Below are 27,778 nucleotides of genomic sequence, written 5' to 3'. Positions count from 1 at the left end.
TCCAGAAACTTCTTAAGAACAATACTCGACAGTTTTTATTTACAGTATGGCCCTTTATAATACGGTAAAATCAACAAATGTACATGGAAGTCGCATAATAATGAACGCACTATATACGGTTCGAGAAAACCACAGTTTGAAATCGGTATATCTCAAAATTCAGATAATTAAGAAACTTGGAGTCTTCAGTAAAGTTGTTATGGAGATGAAACGCTATCTGATGGTACCTTGTTTAATTCGGAATTTGACCGCTAGATGGCACTAGTGAGCATGGAAGTTTTACTTTTGTTTTGCAGATATTTCAGGATTCTGACTATTTAGAAAGATGGCGTCTTCAGCAAAGTTGTTTAGTAAGTTAAGGACTATGATTGTTTGAGCTAGTTGATTGAAAATTTTGCCACTAAGCGGCGCTAGTGAGCATGAAACTTGTGTTTGCAGATATCTCAGGAGCCTGACTACTTAGAAAGATAGTGTTTTCGGCAAAGTAGTTCAGTAGCTCAAGGGCTATCATTATATGAGCCAAGAAATAGGATATTTTGCCACCAGACGGCGCTAATGAGCATGAAATATTTGATTTGTGGATACTGCAGGATCTTGATTTTTAGACAGGCACCTTCGTAAAGTTGTTCAGAAGCTCTGAGACTAGCATTATTTTACAAAATCTCGAAATAATTTGAGCTATTGAACAACTCTGCCGAAGACGCCATCTTTCTAAGTGATCAGGCTCCTGAGATATTTGCGAAACAAACGTTATATGTTCAGTAGCGCAGCCTAGTGGCAAAATTTTGAATCAACTAGCTCAAACAATGATAGTACTTGAGTTATCGAACAACTTTGCCGAGGACGCCATCTTTCTAAGTGTTCAGGATCCTGAGATCTGCGAAAGTACATGTTTCATGCTCACTAGCGCCGCCTAGTGGCAAAATCTCGAATTTCTTGGCTAAAGCAATGATAGCCTTTGAGCTACTGAACAATTTTGCCGAAGACGTCATCTTTATAAGTGGTCAGAATCCTGGGATATTTGCAAAACCAAGGGTGTTGTACAAAGTACAACGCGCGACTACTCGCGTTACAAAAATTCGCGCGACGACCGAAAGGTTAACAACGATATAGGGAAGAAAGGATCATTATCTACCTGCCCGTGATGTTGGTTTGGATGCTTATTCTTTCATTTGCTCAGAAACAACGAGCTACACACGTGGCTACCAATGGCTTTTAGGGCGTTATCTCAGAGTATGCGAGATTGTTTTGCCATAATCGGGAGGTGCCAAAAAGGAGCATGGCAAAAACGGAATGCCACTGTACATTGCAATAGTCCATTTTAAGAGACGTTTTTGAACAGCTGATCGCTTATTTTATGAATGAAATTTTGCCAGGAGGCGGTATCGTAACGTGTGAAAGTAATAGCAATATCATCAATGTTGCCGTTTCGTAAAATGGACTATTGGACAAATTGGCCATCGTTAATTGAACTGAAATTTGCGAAACAGTTACACGTCTTCTCGGTAAGAATCGAATTCACGACTAGTTAATGTCCAGATTTTCGGAACGTATACATAATTTGGTTTTATACCATAATAAGGTATTTGTCAGTACTTCAAGTAATGACCATACCTCAATGTGGCATTATAATAGTATTACAAATATTGCTTGAAACAATCCAGATTCTATTCGGATTATATTTGAAAAATTCTTGACATGGTTCTTTGATTTTGAGTAGTGGTCCTCATCAGAATCGATAGCAGGACAATATAAAAAGCTTTTACCCCATCAGAAGGAGATTTAAAACATGCCTCCGTGTCGAAAAAGGATGGGAAAGTCTTGAAAGGCACGTTAATACGTTACTGACTGGCCTGACGCGCAGAAGGAGACATCTGTAACAGATTCTGCTAAGATCTCTAGAACCGCCAAGGTACGTGTAATGGTTTTTGATGAACGGTCATACACATAGACGAACATCTAATGATTTTCTTAAAAGGTTCCAAGCGAGTTTTTAGCTAAATTTCTGAAGCAATCTCCAGGAGTCAAATGAGCCTCGTGGAGATTGCTTTAAAAATTTAGCTAAAAGCTGGCTTGGAAGAAAGTCATTAGATATTCGACCCACGCTTTCCAAAAATTTCTAGGTAAATTTTTAACAAAATATGTGACGATATCAGGACGATGTCCAACTGATTGTATAGAAGGAAAACGCACATATACAGCTTCATACTTGGCTAAGTACACGTCGAATGTAGGGGGGTAAAATCATTTGATTTTTCGTCTGGTCAGGTAAAATAGGGGTGATGTTATTGGGGCTTCATCTTCGTTCATCAATGGTTGCTCAGCAGTAGCGATGTACATCGATTCCCAAGCATTCAAATGCGAAGTCTTCCTCACAGGTTTCAAGAGCTTCGCATTATCCCAGTCGACGGAATGATTGAGTTCCACTGTATGTACTGCAACGCTTGACTCGTTTGTTCTGCCGTTTTCAGTGGCATTCTTATGTTCTCTCAAACGTGTTTTGAATTTTCGGCGAGTTTGGCCGATGTATACCGCAGGACAGCTTTTGCACGGAATTTGGTAAATCCCCGACAAATCTTCCTTCGGTACTTTGTCCTTCAAGCAACAAAGGCGGTCTTTAAGAGTGTTGGTACTCTTGTACACTGTCTGGAAGCCATGTTGCTTAAGGGTGTTCTTAATCCCATTGGTCACCTTCGGGTAGAAGGGTAAACTAATCCTTCGGATATCCTCTCTCTCTGCTTCAAAAGTAGTCGCGGCTCGCCTATGTTTCTTCCTCTCATGCTTGCGTAGGATTTTATTCACAAACACCTTGTCGTAACCATTCAACTCAGCAGATTGATGAATTCTATTCTTCTCTTCTTCTAACTCTTTCTTTTCCATTGGGATGTTGTACAGTCGGTGTACCATCGAATGGAACGCTGCTTGTTTTTGGGATCCATGGTGATTGGAATGATGGGCTGATGGGATCCATGGTGATTGGAATATGGGCAGCATCAAGCCCGAAACCGGTCGTTAAAAAAGGTAATTTATATGTCCTTTTAACGTTTGTAAGAACCATAAGTGTTGTGTCCTGTCTCGCGTCGCGTCGTGTGATTGTGATATAGTTCCTACGTTGCACAAAACCCAAAATAATGAATGTGACGATATCTTGAATAGGTTTTGTAATTTAAACATATTTATTGGACATCGCCATCACGTTCTGGGTACACTAGCTTGTGATCGAGATCTTCAGCCCACTTACTTTTTGCATACATCAAATTAAAAGAAAAAAATCCAATTATAAATACTGCGTTTATAACTAAAATGTCCCCAATCCGGACAACCCTAAAGGTTGCTTATCAATGTCGAACGAACCTTGCACACAAGAATCGATTGCAATAAACTTTAAGAAGATTGCATGCAACATTGCTTTAGACGGCTCAATGAATCATACAAGCCAATAGTACACCTACATTGAAACCAATCGGTTTCTTCAAATTTTCGGTGTTTGCTGTACCACACGGTTGTAGTACTCGTATCGATTTTATATAAGTATGGTAATCGAACACTACAGCCATCTACTTGCTTGACAAAACTCAGTGTTTAAAGCAAAGTATGCACTTCAACAGAAAAGTAATCGCCTATTTCGATGCGTTGGAAGAAAAGCATTTTTCTTCGATTGCAGTACGCAGTTGAAAAGAAATGTCAATTCAAATGGAGCTCACTGTAGAAAATTTCTTGACAATTGCTTACGCAGAAATTTTTACTTTTCTTGAGCTGAACAGCATACTTGGCTTGAAGCATTAAAAGAAAATGTGTCGGTAAATGATATACCTAAATCGATAGAAAATAAAGACGACGTCAAGAAAATATGTCGTCATGTTTAAAATTCAGTTATTCGCGACCGAATATCGATCCGGAAACCCTAGAAAAATGAATGTCACGCAGCTTGGTATCAGAAACAAAATCGTTCAGACATGTACAATTTTATCTATCTATCTCGCAGCGTCGCAATGGCGATAAGATTATTTTTGTCAAATGCAACTTTTGACGTATTTTATGGACTAATCGATCGAAGTGTGGTGTGGTGAACTTGACCAAATGTTTTCGAGTTTTAGTCACTCATTTTTCGATTTCAGCAACGCAGATTCTGCTATTGAATGGTCTGGCGTTTGACGGAAACGTTTTCAAGTGCGATATGAAAGAAATCAGTAAAAGTTTATTACCAATACTGGGACGTATTATGGCTCCACCTTGCTTTATGGCACATAAGCCATTGTTTTGAAGGTGCATTTGAAAATAATATGATATGAAGGGATAACAGCTGTGCTAACTCGAAGAAATCGTGGAGCATTATCTAAATTCCGAAGTCCTTTTTGATAACATTGGACAATCCTTTGTAATTATATATCTACACTCAGGCAAAAAAGTCTGTGATGTTCGTCAAAATACTTCCCGATTTTGTGACACAAAATCTTTGTAGTCATCTCTATAAAAATGGAATATATTGTTGGGGGGTGGGGTTGGTAGAAAGAAATGTTAAATTGTTGAAAATGTCAAAGCGTTAGACTGATATCCCTTCAGTTATTTGTTTTATCAGTTCAATAACAGCCTAAAAGCTCATATCTGTAAATCTGTTCTTCGTCCAAGTCTAGCCCACCGTCATGCCTACTTTGTTGTTGCCTATGCGATTGGGAGCTCAGTATTTGTGCAGCTTTCTTCGGATAATATTGTTTAATTACTATCTACAAACTGAAGTGTTTAAAATAAAAAATGTATTAAGAAAAGCATCGGAAAAGCGTAACCCCAACCATTATCTACCGAACACCGACCGACCGAGCTAAATTTATTCAAAATGGATTCCACGGCCATCGACCATCTTGAAGCGTTTTCCAGCTGTAAGGACGTTTTTTTCTCCATTCTCCATCACGGTGTCGCAACTGTTCAACTCAACAAAGTCGACAACACTGAACGGCGAACGGCCGAGCGAACGAACTTATTTCGCTCCATTCGGCGAGAAGTGTAGCTTTTGTGAGCTAATCAGCAGCGACGACAGCTAGTAGACAGTAGACGTGACTTTGATGGGGGGGCTCTCTATCTGCTATTTACCTTTGTAGCACCAATACCTAGTAGTAGGCTTTGAGTGTGGTGCACCCCCTAGGGCATTGTTTTTGATTGTTGTTCCATAGTAACTCGTGAACTCTTTACCTTTGGGTGAACGCCAGGTGAAAGCTGGGAGCTTTCAAAATCCCACAGCCTGCTGTGTTTGAGTGCAATTTTTCGCTATCGATTATTCAGTCAGTTGTATACTGCATTTTGTTCCAAAGCGCATTGAAACCACAACTGAAACCCATTTCTGTATATCTCTTCCTAGTGTTCAGCACGATAACAAGTTCTCGAATCACCATTTTCATTCTTCTACAAATTAAATTAACATATTTCCACCATAGGTTTCCACACTGTTCGAAATTTCCCCGTAGATTTTGGGGTAAAACAACACTAGTACCTCTTACCTGGAGGCAATACACCAACATCGCAGATCGATTTCTTCAAATAGATATCTCCGTCAGTAAATAAATTGGCTTGGTTTCGCCAAAGCCAGCACAGTAAATTTTCCTTCAATTCAGCTTGCAAACGCGCAGTTTTCGCCTGTTCGACGTGACTATCTTCTATTGTGAAGCGAAGCGCGTAGCAAAACACATAGTCCAATGCCGTTTCCCTAATAGTAATTACTGTTATGACGTAATTAAACTAGTTTCTTCCCCCTTGCAAATGGCACTCTTGCCGAAAAAAAAAATTCACACATCCAAATGAAAAACACTCCGTATAGTATGGCTGGGATCGCGCGCGCACTCTCAAGAGCTCCGAGGGTAGACCGAAACTGAATTGGCCAGTCAGTCACAGCGTACGGAGCATCCCCGGTTGTACCCTCGCGAGAAGAAATATGCGACGTACCGTCCTCACAAACACATGGAAGGCTACTACGGAATCCCCTTGTTTGTACACATATTATGTCTCGTATGATTTTGAAATAGGACGTAACTAACGAATGTAAAGATAAACTTTGGATATGGCACATTTGCTTATTACTTTCAGCATAAGGTATACTATTTACCTATTTGATTACAGATTATTTTCATATAAACTAGAACATGTTAATTACGCCTTTCCCAAAAATCGTACCTGACTTGGTGGCTAAGACGGCAACGAACCAAGTGATCGTAAAAATGTTTTATGTGTACTCCAGGGGGCCGGCATGATGGCCATATTTTGTTGCCCCTTATCGAACGCAAGCAGTGCTCACCAATACTATTACGCTATAAGCTATGCAGCTGGTGTGAATGTGGGAAAACGAACCCAGGCACACAAAATCAACGTATATTGTTCGTTATTATTTCCATTCCAAAGTAAGTTTTATTTCTCGCATACTCTGAGATAACGCCCTAAAAGCCATTGGTAACCACGAGCGTAGCTCGTTGTTTCTGAGCAAATGAAGGAATAAACATCCAAACCAACATCACGGACAGGTAGATATTGATCCTTTCTTCCCTATAGCGTTATTAAATAACATGAAAATCCATTCAGATGCTCAGTAACAACGAGCTACACACATGGTTACCAATGGCTTTTAGGGCGAGATCAGAAGTTATGCGAGATTTCTATTATCGTGAAAAGCACAATGAAGTGTTGTTTTCCTTCTTGCGGTGTCGATTTTCATAATCAGAAGAACAATTTTCACGATGATAACATTTCGCATCATAAGTTTCCAACACATACCGATGTGAGTGATCGATGGCTAAATGCCATTACTAACGCGGATAAAACCACTTATAAGAAAACCGAAGACTTGCAATGCGCATTCTCACATACCAGCTTTGCGCAGTTTTTGTCTTGTTTGGCGCATTTTGTCCCATTTTCACTCATACGGAAGGTAAACAGTCAACAAATATATGAGTGTGCGTGAGAATTGCAACTGGAGTATAAATTTATGCTCCCGATAAGAAGGCACAACCAGACCTGTCAAATACCATATTGAAAAACTATGATGTCATCCCTCTGGTGTACTCTCTATACCCACAGACTGAATCCGAGACAGACGGATGGCGCACAAGGGCGAAAAAGAAATCATCAACATCAGCATAATAAACATTGCCAGGCCTTACTCCCGTCTGCGTGTGACTCTTCCTATACGAGAATGTACAAATACTATAGTATAGCAGCAAGCGGATTGCCATACGTTTCCCCCAGCTTGCCTTCAAAAGCCAGCTTGTCTGTGAACGTCGTCGAAAATATTTTGCTGATCAACCAACAGGAAATGCTAGCCATGTTGGTTGGTCTCGTAAATGACGTAACCCAAGAGGGGGAATCTTAATGCGTCGGTAATTCTACTGGAAGAATATGCGTACCAACAAGCCATTCAAGGTTGCATTCTAACTAGAAGGATGTGAATCATGGTATGCCAAAAATCGAAATAAGGCGTAATGTGCTGATTCACCTAATAACGTTGGATAGTTATCTTCACGAGTTTGGAATTTGCTTCAATTCCGATCTCGCGAATTCGTCGAAACGCCATTTATTACAAAAAATAAACATGGCGCAATCGGTGGGCGAAATTGAAAACAAAATGTAAAAACGGTGAAAAAGTAATAGGCGATAATAAATCTTCGAGCTGTTTAGTAGATGAAAAAACCGAATTTAGTACTATAAGTCAAAGGATACACAATCTGTCAAAGGATACAAACTCTAGTGGAATTAAATGGTATAGTACTAAATTCGGTTTTTTTCAGCTACTTAATAATATTGATGACAGGGTCATGATATTAGGCAATACTAATGTTCTAAGGTACGTTTTAGGCAAAACTTTGTAAACATACTTTTTAACGATATGGCAAAGGAAACTGAAGGAAATATTAATGGTTTTCAAAGAGGTTTTATATGTAGGTTTATGAAAGGGGAATTTCATTGAAAATATTTAAGTTGGAGGCATGTTCTCTAATTTTATCATTTTTATTGCTTTGTCAGTTAAGCTTTAATCGTAATTCTTTCTTGAGTTGAACTTTATAGCAGCGATATTTTTTAACAAATATAATTTACAAAGCAATTTTTTATTGAAGTTTGTAATAATTTTTTAGAGATGTTTTATGGAACGCTAGAAAGAAGAAGCTTTAAGAAAAAAACCACTACCAGGAAGAATCAATAGTGTCAAGTATTGTAATCGGCTCCTTAAGGACTGTTCATTTAAGAAAGTGGACACCTAAATATTAGCATTTTGGTGTAAAAAATCCGTAAAAAACAAATAAAATTTTGTTTCAGTGTGATCTCAAGTGTTTATTTTGACAGCAGACAAAAGTTGACATAAAAAAATTATAAATTCTAAACGATGGGTCGAATTGACATGGCGACTCTCAATTTTTTTCTGCACAAATGGTGTACAGAAAAACTGCCGTTCCGAGATTTGGCTTAAATCGCGAAGTGTCCAAATTAAATTTTTTCAACGCTGTGACCAAAACAGATATTCCTGACGACGTACGATGCATCCCAACAGAAAAATTTGGGAAAAATGATTTGGTATGGCAAGCAATTTGCTCCTGCGGTATGAAAGTACTACATATTTCACGACGGGTTCAATCAACGGCGAAAATTACAGAACTGAATGCATTAAAAAATGGCTTCTGCCCATCTACTGAAAGCATACCATGCCTCCATTGTTTTTGCCAGACCTAGCATCGGCTCACTATGCTTCAGCTACTTTGGAGATGCTCAAGAAGGAATAAGTCGAATTTTTAGAAAAATGATCGAATCCATCAAATTGCTCAGAACTACGCCTCATTGAAACATATTGGGCAATAATCAAACGGCATCTTAAGAAGGATGGAAGAGAAGCAAGCTCCATCGATTTTTTCAAGAAAATGTGGTCAGCAGTTCAAAAAGCAGTTCGAAAAGTTCTGAAAAAAGTTGTGCAGAATTTTATGGGAGGTATCAAAAGAAAAGTAAGAGCATTCTCCAGCAATGCTCAATAAATGTTCAAATTTATGTGAATTTGATCGAAATTACGTTGATTTCCATGTATTTTAGGTAAACTCATGAATTTGTTCGAAAATAAACAGTTTACTGTAAAAAACACGTGTCCACTTTCTTAAATGAACAGTCCTTAGTGTGTTTTGCCACGTTTCGCGCCATGTTAGCATTTTATCTTGGTTTTTGCGAGAAGCTTAAGTGATCCAAAAATACCTCGGGGTCAATCTTCATAAGACTTAATTACCGCTCAATAATTGATAGAAGAGCTCAAATCAGCACCAATGATCAACAGAAAGCTCTCAATCACCAAGACTGGTTCATTGTACTCTGTAGCCAAAGGGGCTGAACCCGCCTTGTCAGTCACTGAACTGATAACCAGGCCTGTATATATCCTAAATATAAGGTAGAATGACAACCAGAAAATTGTTGTCAAATTGGTTCTGTTTTAATTGATATATGCAATATAATTAATAATATGCATTTAAATTTATTATGTTTTTTTTTTTTAATTTGTCCTTATTTATTTTTAAGGCTATTTTCTAGCGATTACATGCAAAAGGAGATTGAATAATTGAGTTTTAAGGTTTTAAAGCTAAATATTTTCTAATCGACAAAAATCACGACATTGTTGACATTACATAATTTTTAACTTCATTACAGTAATCAAAGAACCTTAACAAACAACAACTGGATTGTATTGCTCGAATATTGTTTATAAAACAAGTAAGGCTCACGTCGAGATCACACCACATGGGAAGGTTAAAAATGTCGTCTATCGTCGTCCCACTCATTTTCCAGTACTGTAATTTTTTCTTAAAAAGTCCCTTCTCCCCTTCCCTGATGAAGTAGAAAGTTTATTTTTCAATATCATTACCAAATTGGTAAACCTACGTGTTATTATACGCCAAACGTCCATTATGCCTAATGTATTTTTTGCCAACCGTCTATTATGCGTAATGACTTTATGCTCAACATCCTTATGCCTAACGTCCTTATGTCAAACGTCTTTATGCCTAATTGGGTATACTCATGCACCAGTACCCATAGTGGAGGGTCTCATAATAAATCAATGGATTGCGCCATAATTTTCATACATTTGAATGATAGAAGAATTTGAAATATATGAACTGATCCGTTCAAATCACACATTTTTATCAGCATTTTTTTTGCTTAGAGGCACCACTAATGGTACATTTCTCGCATAACTTCTGATCTCGCCCTAAAAGCCATTGGTAACCATGTGTGTAGCTCGTTGTTTCTGAGCATTTGAATGGATTTTCATGTTATTTAACAACGCTATGGGAAATAAAGGATCATTATCTAACTGCCAGTGATGTTGATTTGGATGGTTATTCTTTCTTTTGCTCAGAAACAACGAGCTACCCACGTGGCTACCAATGGCTTTTAAGGCGTTATCTCAGAGTGTGCGAGATTTGCCATATAAAGTACCATCGAAAGTGCCCTATAATACACAAATCTGAAAATTGTTGCTTTGAAAAAGGAAGCTCTCAGACAATAACTGTAGAGGTGGTCTAAGAACACTGAGCTTGAAAACAGGTTCTGCCCCAGTGTAGCCGTAATACCAAGAAGAAGAAGAGCCTGAATATGTGACAAAGACTTCGTTGTTAAAAAGTACCTGATACTGACGCCCTTTTTGGTACAATGTGAGTTTGATAAAGCTATTATTAGTGTTATGAAAGGGCTTGAATACATGCTTATCTTTCTAACCGATAATTACTATTTGCCTTGAGAACAAGTGGTTTCAATTCGTCAGTAAAAAAAAACTGAACTGTTGAGGAAATTGAAATGTAATATGTTTTAACAAAATGTTAATAAAAGCTCAAAATAGTTTTACCAGAACAATGTAGACTAACACAAGACACCTAGATATAAAACACTAAGATATAAGAAATTTATGTATTGTATAAAGTGATACTAATAAAGAACCTTCAGATTATTCAAAATGGCATAAGATGAACCAATAAGAAAACTCGCTGCGAGGCCTAACTTTTAAGTATTGCCAACACAGTACTTTATGTATGTATGTATGTAGGTAGCCACCATCCTTGCTTGAGTCTTGCTCTGCTTGCGGTTCCACTCAACAGTGAAGTCAAATTTCATTACCAACCTGATTTCAACATACTGCTGTATGAAGGGCCAAAAAGAGGGTGGCGGACCCGTAAGCAGAGACACTTACGCGAAACCCGCGGGAAGTAGAGAATCTCCTTCCAACAGTATGATCCAACAGATTGAGTATAGGAATTTGCAGTACTTGTCGAGCTTTCCACGGGATGGTTTGTTAGAAGAAGGGCGCGTCAAATCGATTACAACTGTTGGAGAGAAAAGTATTAATCGCGAGCGACTAACACTTTTCCTCCTGACTCCGATTGGCACTCCACTTCATTGTCCAGTTGTAAGTTCAATGATGCCCTGATGCTCCCTCCCGTCCCAATATATTGACAATGTTATATAATATAGTATGTAATATAATATATAGTTTTATATGTAATATAATAAAATGTAATGTAATATAATAAATACATAATATAATGTAATATAATAAAGTATTTATAAACTCTCGACTCAGGCTAACGAGGTAAATTACGCTGTGCACGGCATATAGCAAAAATTCCATGTAACAATCCTGTAAAAACAAAGTTCACGTCACGTTCAGGAACTCCACTTCATTGTCCAGTTGCACCTTCAATGATGCTCTGATGTTCCGTCCCATATATATTGTCCAATATATTACATGCAATAAAGTACATATATTATATGGTATATAGTATTAAAATATGAAATAATTTAATACGATTGAATGTATATGATATAGAAAACATAATATAATAGTATACAATACACCAATCCTAGCATCTTGAAAATTATTAAAGCTAGAAGTGTGCGTTAGACAGGGCCGATAGTAATAATTCCAAATAACAATGCTGAAAAACGAAGTTCGCTTCTCGTTCAGGAACTCCCTTGATGCTCCTTCTTTTCCCAGTATTTTGTCAATATAGTCATTATGCTATGTAGTATATGGTATAATACGAAATAATGTAAAACAATATAATATAATATAATATAATATAAGATGGATATATGTAATGAAATAAAATATAACATTACGTTATATAATATGCCGACTTTGGTATACTGAAAATGACTAAATTTAGAAGCGTACGCTGTACAGGGCATATAGTAAGAATTTAAAATAACAATGACGTAAAAACGACTTTCTCGTCAAGTTATGTGGGTAATCCTATCCTGTATGTATGTATGTATGTAGGTATCCACCATCCTAGCTTGAGTCTTGCTCTGCATGCGGTTCCACTTACCAGTACAGTCAATTTTCATTATCAATCTGAATTCAACATACCATTGTATTAAGGGCCAAAATGGGATGTGGCTTCAACCCTTGACTCCGGCTGGCACTCCACTCCATTATCCAGCTGTAACTTCAATGATGCCCTGATGCACCCTCCCAATATCACCCGTGTTATATGATTCAATTATATGATAATTATGTAATAATATTAAATACAATAATTTAAAATATAAGAAATCATGCAATAACTCGATGATTTGACCTAGAATCCCTGAATAAAAGATGAATAATATTACGTACATAATAACAGATTGTTCCAACAAGACTGAAAAAAAAACACAATGACAATGTTTAAACTAAATGTTTACGACGGCTTCCTGCAGTTATATTTTGCTTATGTATCCTGAAAAAAAAACATGAATTAAAAATAACTTTTACAGGTCCTTCTCGATGATCAGCGGAGATGTTGTAGAAAATCTGTAATCAATTTTTGAATTAATGGTTAAAATAAGCAATTGAATGTGCAAATCAATATGCAATCGAACTATAATATTTAGTAAAGTATTAACTAGATTTTGACAGCCCGGCTTGTTTATTTTATTTTTATTAAATATTGGTTTCACGTGTCACATCAATTTGCACAATATGGGCGATTTTGAAATTATGCCGAAAACTAAAAAACAAAAAAAAATACAGAGAAGGGGGCTTACAAAATCAGGTCTATACTGTATATGTAACAAATAAAGAATGAATCCATGATAAGTAAATAAACAATAAATTGGTGAACTCGTGCATCGGTTCATTCAAATGTCCCGTACAATACTGTTTCATTCGACGCCTCCCCTGTATACTCTGTATATGTATATAAAGAACGGGCAATCAAGAAGATATTTCTCACTATCACACCAAAAGATTATCTAAATCGCGCCGCTCAGCGTGTGATAGATTTCCGTGTTTAGCCGACAGTTGGTAATATGATATAATAAATAATATGCAGTTGATATATCATTAACAAAAAAATGGCACTAACGTTGTACTGCTGTGGAAATATTGAAATATTCTGCCAATGAAGTATCCACAAATTACGATTTGATGATGATTTGTCAGATGAAGGGAATGTTTTTAAATCTAGCTTTCATTGAAACTTTGTTGTCTCGATCTTTTTCGCTGGTCCCTTCGATATCGAGATTTGGAGTATGAACTGTTATAATATAATGCTATACATCCCGATATTAAACAACGTACTTATGTTATATAAAACCTAGAATACTTGAATCTTTTAATTTAACTCAGTTTAATCTGCAAATACAATAATTATGATGTCCCTCAATGCGTCCTGAGAAAGTATGTATGACTAGAATTTAGCTCTAAATAAGTAGCCCTTGTATGAAAATAAAAAGAACGGTGTATATGATATGCCGGTATGAAATTTGTGAATGAACCCCTCATCCTCACTTCGCCGTGAATCCCTTTCACTATCACTTCAACTGGGTTCAAGCCAATGGACCGATGCACGAGTTCACGAATTTGACGTTTGAGCGGTGCCGAATTCACTAGTTTCCATGGTCACGTAAATAACACGGCACCGCTCAAACGTCAGATAGTGAACTCGTGCATCGGTCCATACCTATGGACCAATGCACGGGTTCACCCGTTGACGTTTGAGCGGTGCCGTGTTATTTACGTGACCATGGCAACAAGTGAATTCGGCACCGCTCAAACGTCAAATTAGTGAACTCGTGCATCGGTCCATTATGGATTTCACTCAGCTGGCGCAGACCACTGACGCATGTCACCAGCTCTCCCTCCCACCCCCGCCGCTTCTATGCAACGCAAATAGATACGTAACTATTTGCTCTACACAAGAACAGCGGGAGAGTAAAAGAGAGAACCAGTGACACGCATCAATGGTCCGCGCCACCTCAGTAAAATCCATAACCAACGACCAATCTCTAAGCATACATACAGCACAAAAAATAAACGGCGTTTGTCACAACCTCACCCCACATCGATTTGAATGAAAATAGCAATGCTTCACGCACACCACTATATTCCCGCGTATGTACTGCTGTGTAGATTTAGTAATGCCGATGAAGATGATGACGCTAATGATGGTGGTGATGGGAAGCACACCAAGAATGCCAAAAAGTTTTTTTGCTGTTTCTCGTCCAAGTTGCCTAGATTATTTAAATATTAAACCACCGTGCAATGAAACAATTTGTACTATTGATAAAGGAAGAAGTTTACATCGAAATCACCAAATCGCAAATATTAACATCAAATTCAAATAAACATGGAATAAACTTAATGGCAAATGGTCATTGCTTGCGGTAATTACTGCTATAAATCACAATAAATTAATATTTTAAATAATAAAAAAAACACACATAAAATATAGGAAAATAATTTGACAACTTTATCTGTGAGAAAGGTTATTAAAAATAAAATAAAACATCTAAGATTATACTTAGCTTCATGCCCTCGTTACTTGTCGCCCTGCTGTTTTACTCTCTACACGATCGGCACTGGTGCTGAAACCAACGCCGCTACGTACGATGAACATGTACAGATATATCACATCACTTTTCTTGTCATCATGCAACCCAACCGACACATTTATGTAGTTTTAAAATTGTATATATCGTTTTACACTCATACACATACATCGCTTTCGAATGTGTAGCATCTGCGGAACCAATTTTTCTTCTTCACACCGACACATCTCCTCTGTTATAAAATTAATCAGTTTTCCATTCCTTTCGAACAAACAATGCTAATTTTTTTTTTTTACACCTTTCCACTTAGTCACATTCCACAACCCCTTTTCATGCCCTCACAACACTACAGCGTTAAAAGTAAAATCAAATCTTTGGAGCAAAAGCAGCTTGAAGGAGCACATCGCGCACACGTCTTGACTCGGTTATAGAAGAAAGCGAACTGATTGCCAACACAGTACTTTATAGAGATAAAAGTGTATCTAAAATTAGGTCCTAGTTGCCAACGTTCATACCATTAGGATTTAAGATGGTTAATATTTACAAGCAACTACAGGGCTGAACGTCTAAAAATTAGGTACTTGACTGAAAAAATAGTCCCAAAATCGATCAACCATTTTTTCTTCAAACTTGTTTCCAGACATTACTCCAGATGCCTCTAAACAAACTTAGGAAAATTCTTATGTGAGTCCTATATTTTCGTCGTATTTCTTCCAAGCTTCTTTTTTCAGCGTTTTCTCTACGGATACCCGTAGAAATAACTTTAGAGATTGCTCCTGGGAGTGCTTCAGTCCATATTCTAGGAATTTTTCAAAACAAAACCCTCAATAAATTTATCCAGGGATCTATTTAGTAAGGCTTATTATACTAGATACATTTTCATTTATTTAGTTAACATCTACACAGATAACACTGAATCAACAATTTCACGCCACAATACTCGGTTCGTGGCCGCATCTCTCCATCCTCGGTTCTGCCCCACGCTCGCCAAATCGATACGCACTTGATCCGCCCACCTAGCTCGCTGCGCTCCACGCCTTCTTGTACCAACCGGATCCGAAGCGAACACCATCTTTGCAGGGTTGCTGTCCGGCATTCTTGCAACATGCCCTGCCCATCGTATCCTTCCAGCTTTGGCCACCTTCTGGATACTGGGTTCGCCGTAGAGTTGGGCGAGCTCGTGGTTCATCCTTCGCCGCCACACACCGTTCTCCTGCACATCGCCGAAGATCGTCCTAAGCACCCGACGTTCGAAGACTCCAAGTGCTTGCAGGTCCTCCTCGAGCATCGTCCACGTTTCATGCCCGTAGAGGACTACCGGCCTTATGAGCGTTTTGTACATGGTACATTTGGTGCGGGCGTGAATCTTTTTTGACCGCAGCTTCTTCTGGAGGCCATAGTAGGCCCGACTTCCACTGATGATGCGCCTCCGTATTTCACGGCTAACGTTATTGTCAGCCGTCAGCAAGGATCCAAGGTAGACGAACTCATCGACCACCTCGAACGTATCCCCGTCTATCGTAACACTGCTACCTAGGCGAGCCCTGTCGCGCTCGGCCCCACCAGCTAGCATGTACTTTGTCTTGGCCGCATTCACCACCAGTCCAACTTTTGCTGCCTCGCGTTTCAGGCGGGTGTACAGGTCTGCCACCTTTTCAAATGTTCGGCCGACGATGTCCATATCATCCGCGAAGCAAACAAATTGACTGGATCTCGTAAAAATCGTACCCCGGCTGTTAAGCCCGGCTCTCCGCATAACACCTTCTAGCGCAATATTGAACAACAGGCACGAAAGTCCATCACCTTGTCGTAGTCCCCGGTGGGATCCAAACGAACTGGAGTGTTCGCCTGAAACCTTCACACAATTTTGCACACCTTCCATCGTCGCTCTTATCAGTCTCGTGAGCTTCCCGGGAAAGCTGTTCTCGTCCATGATTTTCCATAGCTCTACGCGGTCGATACTGTCGTATGCCGCCTTGAAATCGATGAAAAGGTGATGCGTTGGGACCTGGTATTCACGACATTTTTGGAGGATTTACCGTACAGTAAAGATCTGGTTCGTTGTCGATCGGCCGTCAACGAAGCCGGCTTGATAACTTCCCACGAACTCGTTTACTACGGGTGACAAACGACGGAAGATGATCTGGGATAGTACTTTGTAGGCCGCATTTAGAATGGTGATCGCTCGAAAGTTCTCACAATCTAACTTCTCGCCTTTCTTGTGGATGGGGCAGATTACCCCTTCCTTCCACTCCTTCGGTAGCTGTTCTGTTTCCCAGATTGTGCCTATCAGCCGGTGCAGACAAATGGCCAGCCTTTCCGGACCCATCTTTATGAGTTCAGCTCCGATACCATCCTTACCAGCAGCTTTATTGTTCTTGAGCTGGTGAATGGCATCCTTAACCTCCCTCAAAGTGGGGGCTGGTTGGTTTCCATCTTCCGCAGTACTGACGAAGGCATTTTCTCCGTTGTCCCGTCCTTCATTGCCTGTGCTCTCAGCACCATTCAGGTGCTCGTCGAAGTGCTGCTTCCACCTTTCGATCACCTCACGCTCGTCCGTCAGAATGCTCCCATCCTTATCCCTGCACATCTCGGCTCGCGGCACGAAGCCGTTGCGGGATGCGTTGAGCTTCTGATAGAACCTACGCGTTTCCTAAGACCGGCACAGCTGTTCCATCTCCTCGCACTCCGTCTCCTCCAGGCGGCGTTTTTTCTCCCGAAAGAGGCGGGTCTGCTGTTGCCGTTTCCGTTTATAGCGTTCCACGTTCTGCCGGGTCCCTTGCTGCAGCATGACCGCCCGCGCTGCATTCTTCTCCTCCAAAACCTCCTGGCACTCCTCGTCGAACCAATCGTTCCGTCGACTCCGTCCCACGTACCCGACGTTGCTCTCAGCTGCATCGTTGATGGCTGCTTTTATTGTTCTCCAGCAGTCCTCAAGAGGGGCTTCGTCCAGCTCACCCTCTTCCGGTAATGCAGCCTCGAGTTGCTGCGCGTATGCCGCTGCGACATCCGGTTGCTTGAGCCGCTCTAGGTCATACCGGGGCGGCCGTCGGTACCGTACGTTGTTAACGACGGAGAGTTTTGGGCGCAGTTTGACCATCACCAGATAGTGGTCAGAGTCGATGTTAGCGCCACGATAGGTCCTGACGTCGATAATGTCGGAGAAGTGCCGACCATCAATCAGAACGTGGTCGATTTGCGATTCTGTCTGCTGTGGTGATCTCCAGGTGTATCGGTACGGAAGGCTGTGCTGGAAGTAGGTGCTACGAATGGCCATATTCTTGGAGGCGGCAAAATCAATTAGTCGTAGGCCGTTTTCGTTCGTCAGCCGGTGGGCGCTGAACTTTCCAATCGTCGGTCTGAATTCCTCCTCCTGGCCAACCTGAGCGTTTAGATCTCCTATGATGATTTTGACGTCGTGGCTTGGGCAACTGTCGTACTCGCGTTCAAGCTGCGCGTAAAAAGCGTCTTTATCATCATCAGTGCTTCCGGAGTGAGGGCTGTGCACGTTTATTATGCTGAAGTTGAAGAACCGGCCTTTGATCCTCAACTTGCACATTCTCTCATTGATCGGCCACCACCCGATCACGCGCCTCTGCATATCACCCATCACTATAAAAGCTGTTCCCAGCTCATGTGTATTGCCGCAGCTCTGGTAGATGGTATGGTTACCTCTAAACGTTCGCACCATTGATCCCTTCCAACACACTTCCTGCAACGCTACGATGCCGAATCAACGGTCCTTCAGCACGTCGGCGAGTATGCGTGTGCTCCCGATGAAGTTGAGAGATTTACAGTTCCACGTACCGAGCTTCCAATCGCTAGTCCCTTTACGTCGCTGTGGTCTTCGCCGATTGTCCCGGTTCGTATTCTCTCGTTGATTATCCGTTGCTTGATTTTTTACGGCTGGCTTGCAGGGCCTGACACCAACCCCCTAGATTTCCGGAGGACCATTCCCCCTAAATGTTCGGAGGACCATAGTGCGCAGTTTAGCTTAGAGTCCTTCTCTGGCACTCGGACGATGATCAGCCGCCCCTGACATGGGGAACAGACGCTGTTGTGAGCCGCTCCTAACATGGAGTACAGACGCTCAAGGTTTGCAGAAGCAAAAGCAAAAGCAAACCCCCCCTTCCCTGTCAGCATACGACCAAAGTTCCCACCGGGGGTTGGTTACCCGATCTTCCCTAAGGTTACTCGTACCCCGGCCAGTACCGCGAGGAGGTAGGGATAGGAGTTGCTGGGCAAGAGGCTAAGGACCGCACAAAGGGGTCTATTTTATTCCTTCAGGTACGCGAGGTACCAATGGTACGCCATGCCCAGCCATTTACCAACCGCATCAACACTCAATATCACAATCTTCATTAAAATAAAAGTAGGATTCTTGTTGCTTATATCACTAATATTCACAATATCACAAACTATTATACTAGATACATCCCTGATAAATTACTGGAGAAGTTTCTGGGAGAATAGCTAGAAGACTTGCTGCAGAGAACTCTGGAGAAGTCCTTAATGTATTCCTGAACAAATCTTTAGGTATGATTTTCCATTTATTACGTAAGACAATTTTCAGGTATTTGTTTTTTTTTTCATTAAAAAATACCACAGTTTAATTTTTTTAAATCCCATCGGTGATCAATTTGAAGTTGCTATAAAAATTTGTTGAATAATCCTCGCAAAGAATGTTACACCTAGAGGAAAAAGATTCCTTCGCAACCCTTTCACACAAGGCTGGTAGCAGTCAGACAGTAAAATAATAGTGACTTTAGTGACCAAAATGATCAAAAAAGTGACTAAATAGTGACCAAAAAGTGACCTAAAAGTGACTTGAAAACTACAAGTATAAGTCACAAAAATGACTTGAAATGAAAATACGTTCTATGTGTAAATTAACCTTCTCTCTGTGCGAAAAAAGCTACGTTGTCTGTGTTTTGGGATCCCTAGAATGTTCAACAAAGCAAACATATAGTGTATAGCCTTTAGACTAATGAGCAACTTTGCCAAAGACATCAATATTACAAATCATCAGAATTTAGAACCATCGTAAGATCTATAGAACGTCATAGTCGCCATGTTTTTTAGCTAGCGCCATCATGTGGTGAAATTCCCAACTGACCAATGCATAATATAATAGCCCTTTCCCTATTGCAAATCTTCACCGAAGAATGTATAATTTTATATAGAATTATTCTGAGATATTAGCGTCCAAAGTTTTAAAAATTCGTTATTTTTAAACATTTTTCACAAAAACCCCTCCCACCAATGAACCAGCCCCCTTTTGAATTTTCTTATATTTTTTAGTAAAATTCAATTAAATTTTCCTTCTAAAACACAGACAACGTACTATTTTCATGAAATTTTCGATGAACTATTTTTCAAGATAATTGATAACAAATCCTATCGCGTCCTAAAACTCACGGAAATTCACTAACGTATGAAAAAATTTCACAAATCGGTTCACTGACAAAAAAGTTACAGCCTCGTCAATGTACTCTGGGGCCATATTGGTTCCAAACACAGACAAAGGGTTAACCAATCTACATATGAGGCGAATTTATAATGTAGAGAACTGCAATAATTTCAAATCTTTCCTAATAGTTATTCTTAAAAGATGACGCATTTGAGATTTCACTTCACTTATCATTTTTTACGAAACGAACATTAGTTCAATATTGGTGAAAAAAATACATAAACTCTGGTATAATTTTAGCAAAATTCATGTTCATAAGGAACTTACTGGCAAAAAATCATTGAAGATTTTGAAGTAGCGATGCAAAACGAATTACTTGAAGCATTTCTCTACAAATCTGGTGAATAAATCGAGGGAAAATTTTTGATTGTTGACGAAACTGCTAATCTGTGGCAGAATTTCTGTTAAATTAAACCATTTCTTGCAAATAAACAATAACTGCAGAACACAATTGATTATTGACGAATACGAGACAAACAGAATAAGATGACTCTTATTGAAAATAATCATATTACTCAGTGGCGACTCGTAACTTCACGTTTTATCTGATCTACGACCCTGAAATGACTAATTTTGCTTACTTAGATTATGAAGCAAACCGTAAACGATAGAAATCGCTAAAATTTATAAACAGGTAGATTTGACGTTAGGGAATAGTCACTGATATCACTATTAATAATTAACTATCGTCAAACAATGTACAAACACTCATTAAAGAAACGTGTTTTTTCTACATAAATAGTCATTTCTCTTCCGTCATGAAGCTCGAAAACAGCTCCGTTTAAGATACCTCAACATATTTGGCTTGGTTTTACAAATATTTGAAATCGGAAATGTGTCAAACCTACTTCTCAAGATATTATATGTATGCAGCCAATGGTTGAAACCATGCAAGAATATTGAATTTAATATGCTTGCTTGTATAGAGCCATGTCATCAAAGTTTTTACGGATAATTTGCGGACACCCTGTGGCTGTAGATTACTTAAAACGGATATTGGTTCTGGTTTTTGCCAAAATTTAATAAAATATTTCGGACCAAAAAATCATCCCAATGATGCATTCTAAGTTTTGCCAGAATCTTCTCTAAAAATTATTGTAGCAAATGTTGACATTTTCCATAGGAAATGTCTACAGAATATTCACTTAGTCAGAAGTCCCTATTTTTCTTGAATCAATAATCTTAACGTTGCGTTTTCAAAAACACACTATATTTGTAGTTATATCAACAAATATCTATTTCTTTCTGTTTTATTTTGAAAAGCTATTAAAGCGTAACTTGTCATCAGATCAAAAAAAAGTGACTTTAGTGACCTTTTTCCTGAAAAAAGTAACTTTAGCGACTTTTTGATGGAAATGGTGACTTTTTAGTGACCAGATCGAAAAAAGTGACCAAGTCACTAAAAAGTGACTTGCTACCAGCCCTGAAATCACAGAATCTATAGAAATTCTTTCGTGGTTTGCTCATAGAAACCTTCAGAAATTCTTCCAGTAATCCATTGACCACTTTAAAAATTCTGAACATGGACCTTGATAGGTATTTTTACGATGAAGAATATTGCTGAAGACCGCGAAACAATCCGATACTTGTTAAAAACAAAAAGTAATAGGTTGTTTCCGAGATACGACCGCCAAGTAACGTTGGATAACGTTAGCTTCTTTTATTTCCTGGTGTGAGACCATCACGAACTTATGGAAAATTTGTACTTCTAAAAATCTAACAAATTTTCCTCTTTGCGGGGGAGCGAAAAAAGGCTAAGCAGAGAGGCAACGAAAATTGAGCGAGGAAGATGTAGCACAAAACACACCAGAGTAAAATTCCATAAAAAAAAGAATGCTCTCACAACTCCCCGAGGACTGCCTTGTTCGGGCTGGGTGCTCAAGAATACTTTTGAAGCGTGAGTAAAGGTGACCATCGCAACAAGAGAAAGAGAGTACCAGAAAAAATCCTCTCGTTTGTTTGAACTCTCATTCAAATCCTTCGAGGATTTGTGGTGAAAATTTTGAGTTCAATTTTTTCTCCTCAGAAAGACGGCAAAATCGCCTCCTCTTTGCATCGGGGAGGAGTTTCTATCAAGCCTGATTATGGACATTGTGTGTTATTATTTGGTTGGTTCAGTTAACACTTCAACACTGATAGAATTGGTCGATGGAAGAAGAAGAATGAGTGGAAACTCTTGATCTCAAAACAAATATTCCAGTTGAACGTTAGGTCCACGAATGATTCACTAAGATTGGTTGCTTTAGTGGGTTCCGAAGCCAGTTTGAGGTTGAGGTACTTCTCCATGAAGTCCGCGAACTCCATGTTCTTTTGTTTGCTCATATCGATGTTGAAGTTGCCTGTCACGATGATTGGCATAGTCTCCTTTTGATACTCGAAGAAGGTCCACGCCATAAAGAACTTCTTCTGCTTCGTCGGGGAAATGTGCCTCTACATCTACCAGTAGTGCCCGACAATTCATTATAATGATCTCGGCAGCGCAGATATCACCATAATCATCTGACAAGCCCAGCTATACATAATGACCGGTGCAGAGTTTGCGAATCGTGTGCGCCACAGCCATCGTTGTTGAGGAGCTGCTGAACTTTCCAGCGCCTGGCCGTGAAATATCTACCAATTAGCTCATACGGTTTTAAATAACTAAACGCGAGCAATTTTTCATTTTTCCAAATTGTGCTCCAGACAAGACGTTATCCAACGTCAAAATATTAAATGAAAACATATTGGCAAGATGACATTGATTAACACGTAGAGGAATAAATATACTAACAAAATTGCCTAATAGTAGATGTTTAATAACTTTTTTCACAAGCATCGATTTGCGTTGCGGTCTTCGACAATGTTATTCATCGTAAAAACACCGATTAATGTCTGTGATCGAAATTGTTACAGAGGTCAATGAGCGACCTGTGGCAATTTTTCTATGCAAAAGTAAATTTTCCCATAGTAAAACCCATACAAATTTTGAACGACTGGCGCTAAAATATAGTTTCACCGATCGAGCTGAAATTTAGCACAGTTTTTATGGGACCCAAATGCAATCCAAAAAGTGGACTGGAGCGAGAATTTATATTTTTCACTAGTGGTCCCGGCAAACTTCGTCTTGCCATCAAGTAGGCTGTTGAAAAACGCCATGGAACGCCACGTGCAAAATGGATGTTCCGTTCACTCCTGTTTTTTTAACTTTCCCGATAGGGTAGGTGTACCAGTTATGGCCATAGTGGTTCCCTATTTCGCCATACGTGATAACTTAAATGTCTCCATATTTTGAAAAGTTTTGTGTGTTTTAGCAGTAAGATATTGGATATATCTTGATGTTAACACATTCAAAAAGATTAAAAATGTGAAAGTCATCGAAATTTCACATATGGCCAAATAGGGAACCACTATGGCCATAACTGGTACACTTTCCCTAAATATCCTTTGCTTTTTATACACACAAACACGTCGGAACACTTCAGGAACATAACTATGGAAGAATTTTCAAAATCCTTTAGCCTGTTCTCAAGCCATTTCGTGACATACAAACACCATTCCATTTTTATTTATATAGATAGATAGATAGATAGATAGATATGACCGTGTCCCAGGCTAGTGTACAGAACGCGATATGAAATCTTACTTTCGTCTGAACTTCGAAACAGTAGTGTACAATTATAAGAAGAAGATTATTGAAGCGTTACGAAATGAAATGAAGTTGACAGTCGAACGATGAGATATACGGTAACATTCTTTCATGTTCGGATTAAAAACAATCTCGCATTGAAATTATGCTTTCTACAAATAGTCTCTCAAGTAGGACCTATCTGTCAGTTCGCTAAGTTTAGTACTTTTGCGGTGTAAAACCTAGTGTAACACATACACGAATGCAGGCAGATTTTTTTTAAATACTTCACCCGAAATTCTTAGATTTTTTTGGTGATGAAGTTTTCAGATTTCTTTAAAAATTCGTTGGAAACTATTCTTTTTTGTCGAGTTTTCTAAGGAATTGATGGAAAGTTTGAGATTAGGATCAAATCGTTTATTTGAACCAAAAGTACAATTTCTAGTTCTCGGTTTAGACTTAAAAATGTTTCGATTTTGATTGCATTTATATTGGAAATCTTGAAAAATTTGCATTTACATGAAAGGCGTATAAGCCATACACACATAATTTTGTGTTTTACAGCCCACAATACACAAATACACAATAAATTCAGCTGATTCATATTAGTGTTTGGCGTGGAATTAGAACCAAGCATAAGACTCGTGCTTTGGCAAGATTGCACAATTATGACTAACAACTGAACATACGACGATACCACATATCCGACCGACCCCTTCCATTCCGAGTCCGGCATCCGGGGTCGACGGATACACGCCATCAAAGCGGAAAAGGCAAAGAACGTGTGCCATCGCGCTTTTACTCACGATGGTTGTAAACGATTACGATGAATGAAATGTACCACTACAGTGAGACAGACGACAGAAAGCATTTCTCTGTGGCACAACTACAAGCATCGAACGAGAAAGCAAGTTGCGTGGAAAAAGAGCTGAGGGTCAAAAGAATGCGCTCCCCGTCGAAAGAACGAAAGGAAAAAATATGCCATCTCGATCGTTCCCACAGGGAGTCCCCTGGGAGATTTTCCGGAGTGCACCCTCCGTGGGATGATGCGCAGGCGAGGCAACATACCAAACCATTAGGGTGCCTGGGGTAATACGCACTGTCGAAACAAAACGCACCTGGGATAAACAACATTACTACATAGATTGATGAAATTATAACGTTTGTTGTTCAGGGAGATAGAACAATAAATTGAAATCTTTCACTAAAATTCAATGCTTTTACTTTATTCTTGCTATATATGAAATGACTAATTGATTACTAATGTAGTTTTGTATACCTAATGTAGTACGTGTACCGATAGTGGCTCAAGCGATTCCAATCGCAAAAAAAAAATATTCTTTTTATATTTTACCTTTATAGTAAAAGTTGACATATTTCGAATGACGGAAAAAGGTCTCTCCTCTAGAACTTATCCTTTTGCAAAGGCTCTATTATTGGCACTGGTACCCTAGTGATATCAAGATATGTTATTAGAGGGATTCCACGGAGGTAATTATGAATATGAAGGAAAGGTTCTCGAATCTAGCCACGACAAGGAAAGAAAAAATATTGATTTTGTCGATGCTGCCAAGCTCGTGGTCTATTCAAGACGCCATTGATGAGTTCAAAACCAATAGAAATACAGCAAAAGAGGCAAAACAACTCAAAAATAACTGTCTTGCAACCAAAAATGCTAGGTCGAGTACTTCATTAACAGATGAGACAAAAGAAAAAATAATTCAATATTTTGAAGACAATGAAGTAAGTACTTACATAGCTCTACTTAGAGCCAAAAAGATTATGTATCTGTAAAAAAAGATGGAAAGCGTCAAGCAATCCAAAAACGATTAATGATGACTACTTTGAAAGAAGCGTATACACGCTTCAAGGAAATTAACGAAAATATTAAGGTAGGTTTTTCCTCAATTGCAAGCCTTCGTCCAAGGCAATGCAAGCTTCTATCCAATTCAGGAACACATAATGTTTGTGTGTGCACAACACACGAAAATATTAACCTAATCTTACATAGTTTGAAAAGAATCAATTTATCAAAGGATATTAAAATGTTAACTGGTAGTCTTTTGTGTGAAAATACAACATCAAATTGCTATCTACGATCTTGTTCGGATTGTCCAGATTCTTCATCATTGGAAAATACTTTATTCGCTGAGTTTGAAGAAAATCATATTGATCAGTTATCATTTGAGCAATGGGTGACCACGGATAGGTGTGACCTAGAAACTATTGTAAAACCTGTAGATGAGTTTGTGTCATTTTTTTGCTTGAAATTAGAAAGTTTAATTCCTCACGACTTTATTAAAACAGAGCAATCCCGCTTTTTAAAAAATACGAAAAATACATTACAAGATGGTGAATTTTTAGTCATTTGTGATTTTTCTGAAAACTATAGCTTTGTATTGCAAGATGAAGTGCAGTCCCATCACTGGAACGTACAACAAGCTACAATTCATCCATTCGTTATTTATTTCAATGGAAGTACGCAAATTGAACATTTTAGTTTTATTGTGATTTCCGAAGATTTAAGACACGACTCAGTATCTGTAAATTTGTTCATTGCCAAAATGATTAACTTTTTACGCGTTGATAAGAATAAAGAAATCAGAAAGATATATTTCATGTCTGATGGAGCAGCATCGCAGTACAAAAACCGTAAGAATTTTTCGAGCCTATGTCAATTTAAATCAAAGTACGGAATTGATGCAGAATGGCATTTCTTTGCTACGTCACATGGCAAAGGTCCTTGTGATGCTATTGGAGGAACCATAAAGCGCATGGCCACAAGAGCAAGTTTAGCCAAAGAACGTGAGCATCCAATTAAAACTGCAAAAGAACTATTTGATTGGGCGAATCTCAGAAAAGAAGAAGATTTAACAAAATTATCATTTTGTTTTACAACTACTGAAGAGTACGAATTAACGGCATTAGAGCTCAGCGAGCAATATAATAACGCGAAAACGATCCAAGGAACCCAAAAATTTCACTGTTTCATTCCATTGTCAGAAAATAAAATTAAAGCAAAACTATACTCGAACTGTACTGATAATGATGCAAAAGTGTTCGATATAGTAAAAAAATTGAATAACAATAAATAAATAAATAAGTATTAATAAAATGTTTTCATGATCTCATAACGCATACCCAAATCCAAAACTTTTAAAGTTTATATATAACATTTAGAAACTCATCGATCATACTCTAAAAAAAAATATCCTGGTAAAAAAAATTTTATTTTCGTGTAATCTGTTAATTCATTTTAATTTATACATATATACATATACATATATACATATACATAATATTTATACATATAATATACATAATACTAATGAATACATGAAAACGACTTGTTTAATTCACGCAAGGCCCTTAACAATAAAATCAGCAACAAACTGCGGTTCCCGTAATAATTTACCCCGAAAAAAAATTTTTTTTTCTACAAAATGTGAAAATTGTGACATGTTTGAAATGTCATAACTTTTTGTTTATTGGTTTACCATCACCAAATTTTTATGGTAGGTAGCTAATATAATGGACCGTTTTCCCTCAAAAAAATACGTTGGTATTTTGATAGTGTTTTGAGATATTTTAGTTTTTGTGTCAAAAATTATGTTTTTTAATGCAAAAAAATTTTTTTTTTACTGTGTGTATTTTTTTTGGAATTTTTATTTAGTTGTCTAACTTTGTTTCTTTAGTTGTCTAACAATCGAACGAACCGTTTTTGCTGTGCAGCTTTTTGAATATTTTTGAACCATTTTCACATACACCCTTTTGAAAAGTTAGTCGTGACTCAACTTGAAGATTTGATATCGGAAAATGACGATTTAGATGGAACTGGAAAACTGTGCAAAGTTTCAGCTCAATAGAAAAAAATGAATTAAAAAATT

General features: G+C 38.5%; 1 protein-coding gene across 2 annotated transcripts in view; it reads right to left on the bottom strand.

Annotated features, from left to right (window-relative positions):
* The window catches only part of LOC5571453 (death-associated inhibitor of apoptosis 1), a 124,335-nt gene that overhangs the window by 21,903 nt on the left and 74,654 nt on the right, over nt 1-27,778 (bottom strand). Inside the window, exon 1 of one of the 2 annotated variants that reach the window (XM_021839789.1) lies at nt 5,493-5,872. The exons of the other annotated variant lie outside the window; for it this stretch is intronic. The gene's annotated coding sequence lies outside the window, so the exon portion shown is untranslated. Of the gene's footprint in view, nt 1-5,492; nt 5,873-27,778 lie in introns of those variants that run through there. 2 annotated transcript variants of the gene reach the window in all.

The sequence above is a fragment of the Aedes aegypti genome, chromosome 2 (genome assembly GCF_002204515.2).
Source record: "Aedes aegypti strain LVP_AGWG chromosome 2, AaegL5.0 Primary Assembly, whole genome shotgun sequence".
Taxonomy (NCBI): Eukaryota; Metazoa; Arthropoda; class Insecta; order Diptera; family Culicidae; genus Aedes; species Aedes aegypti.
Note: the sequence above shows the minus strand (reverse complement) of the source record. Positions and strands in the feature narration are given on the sequence as shown.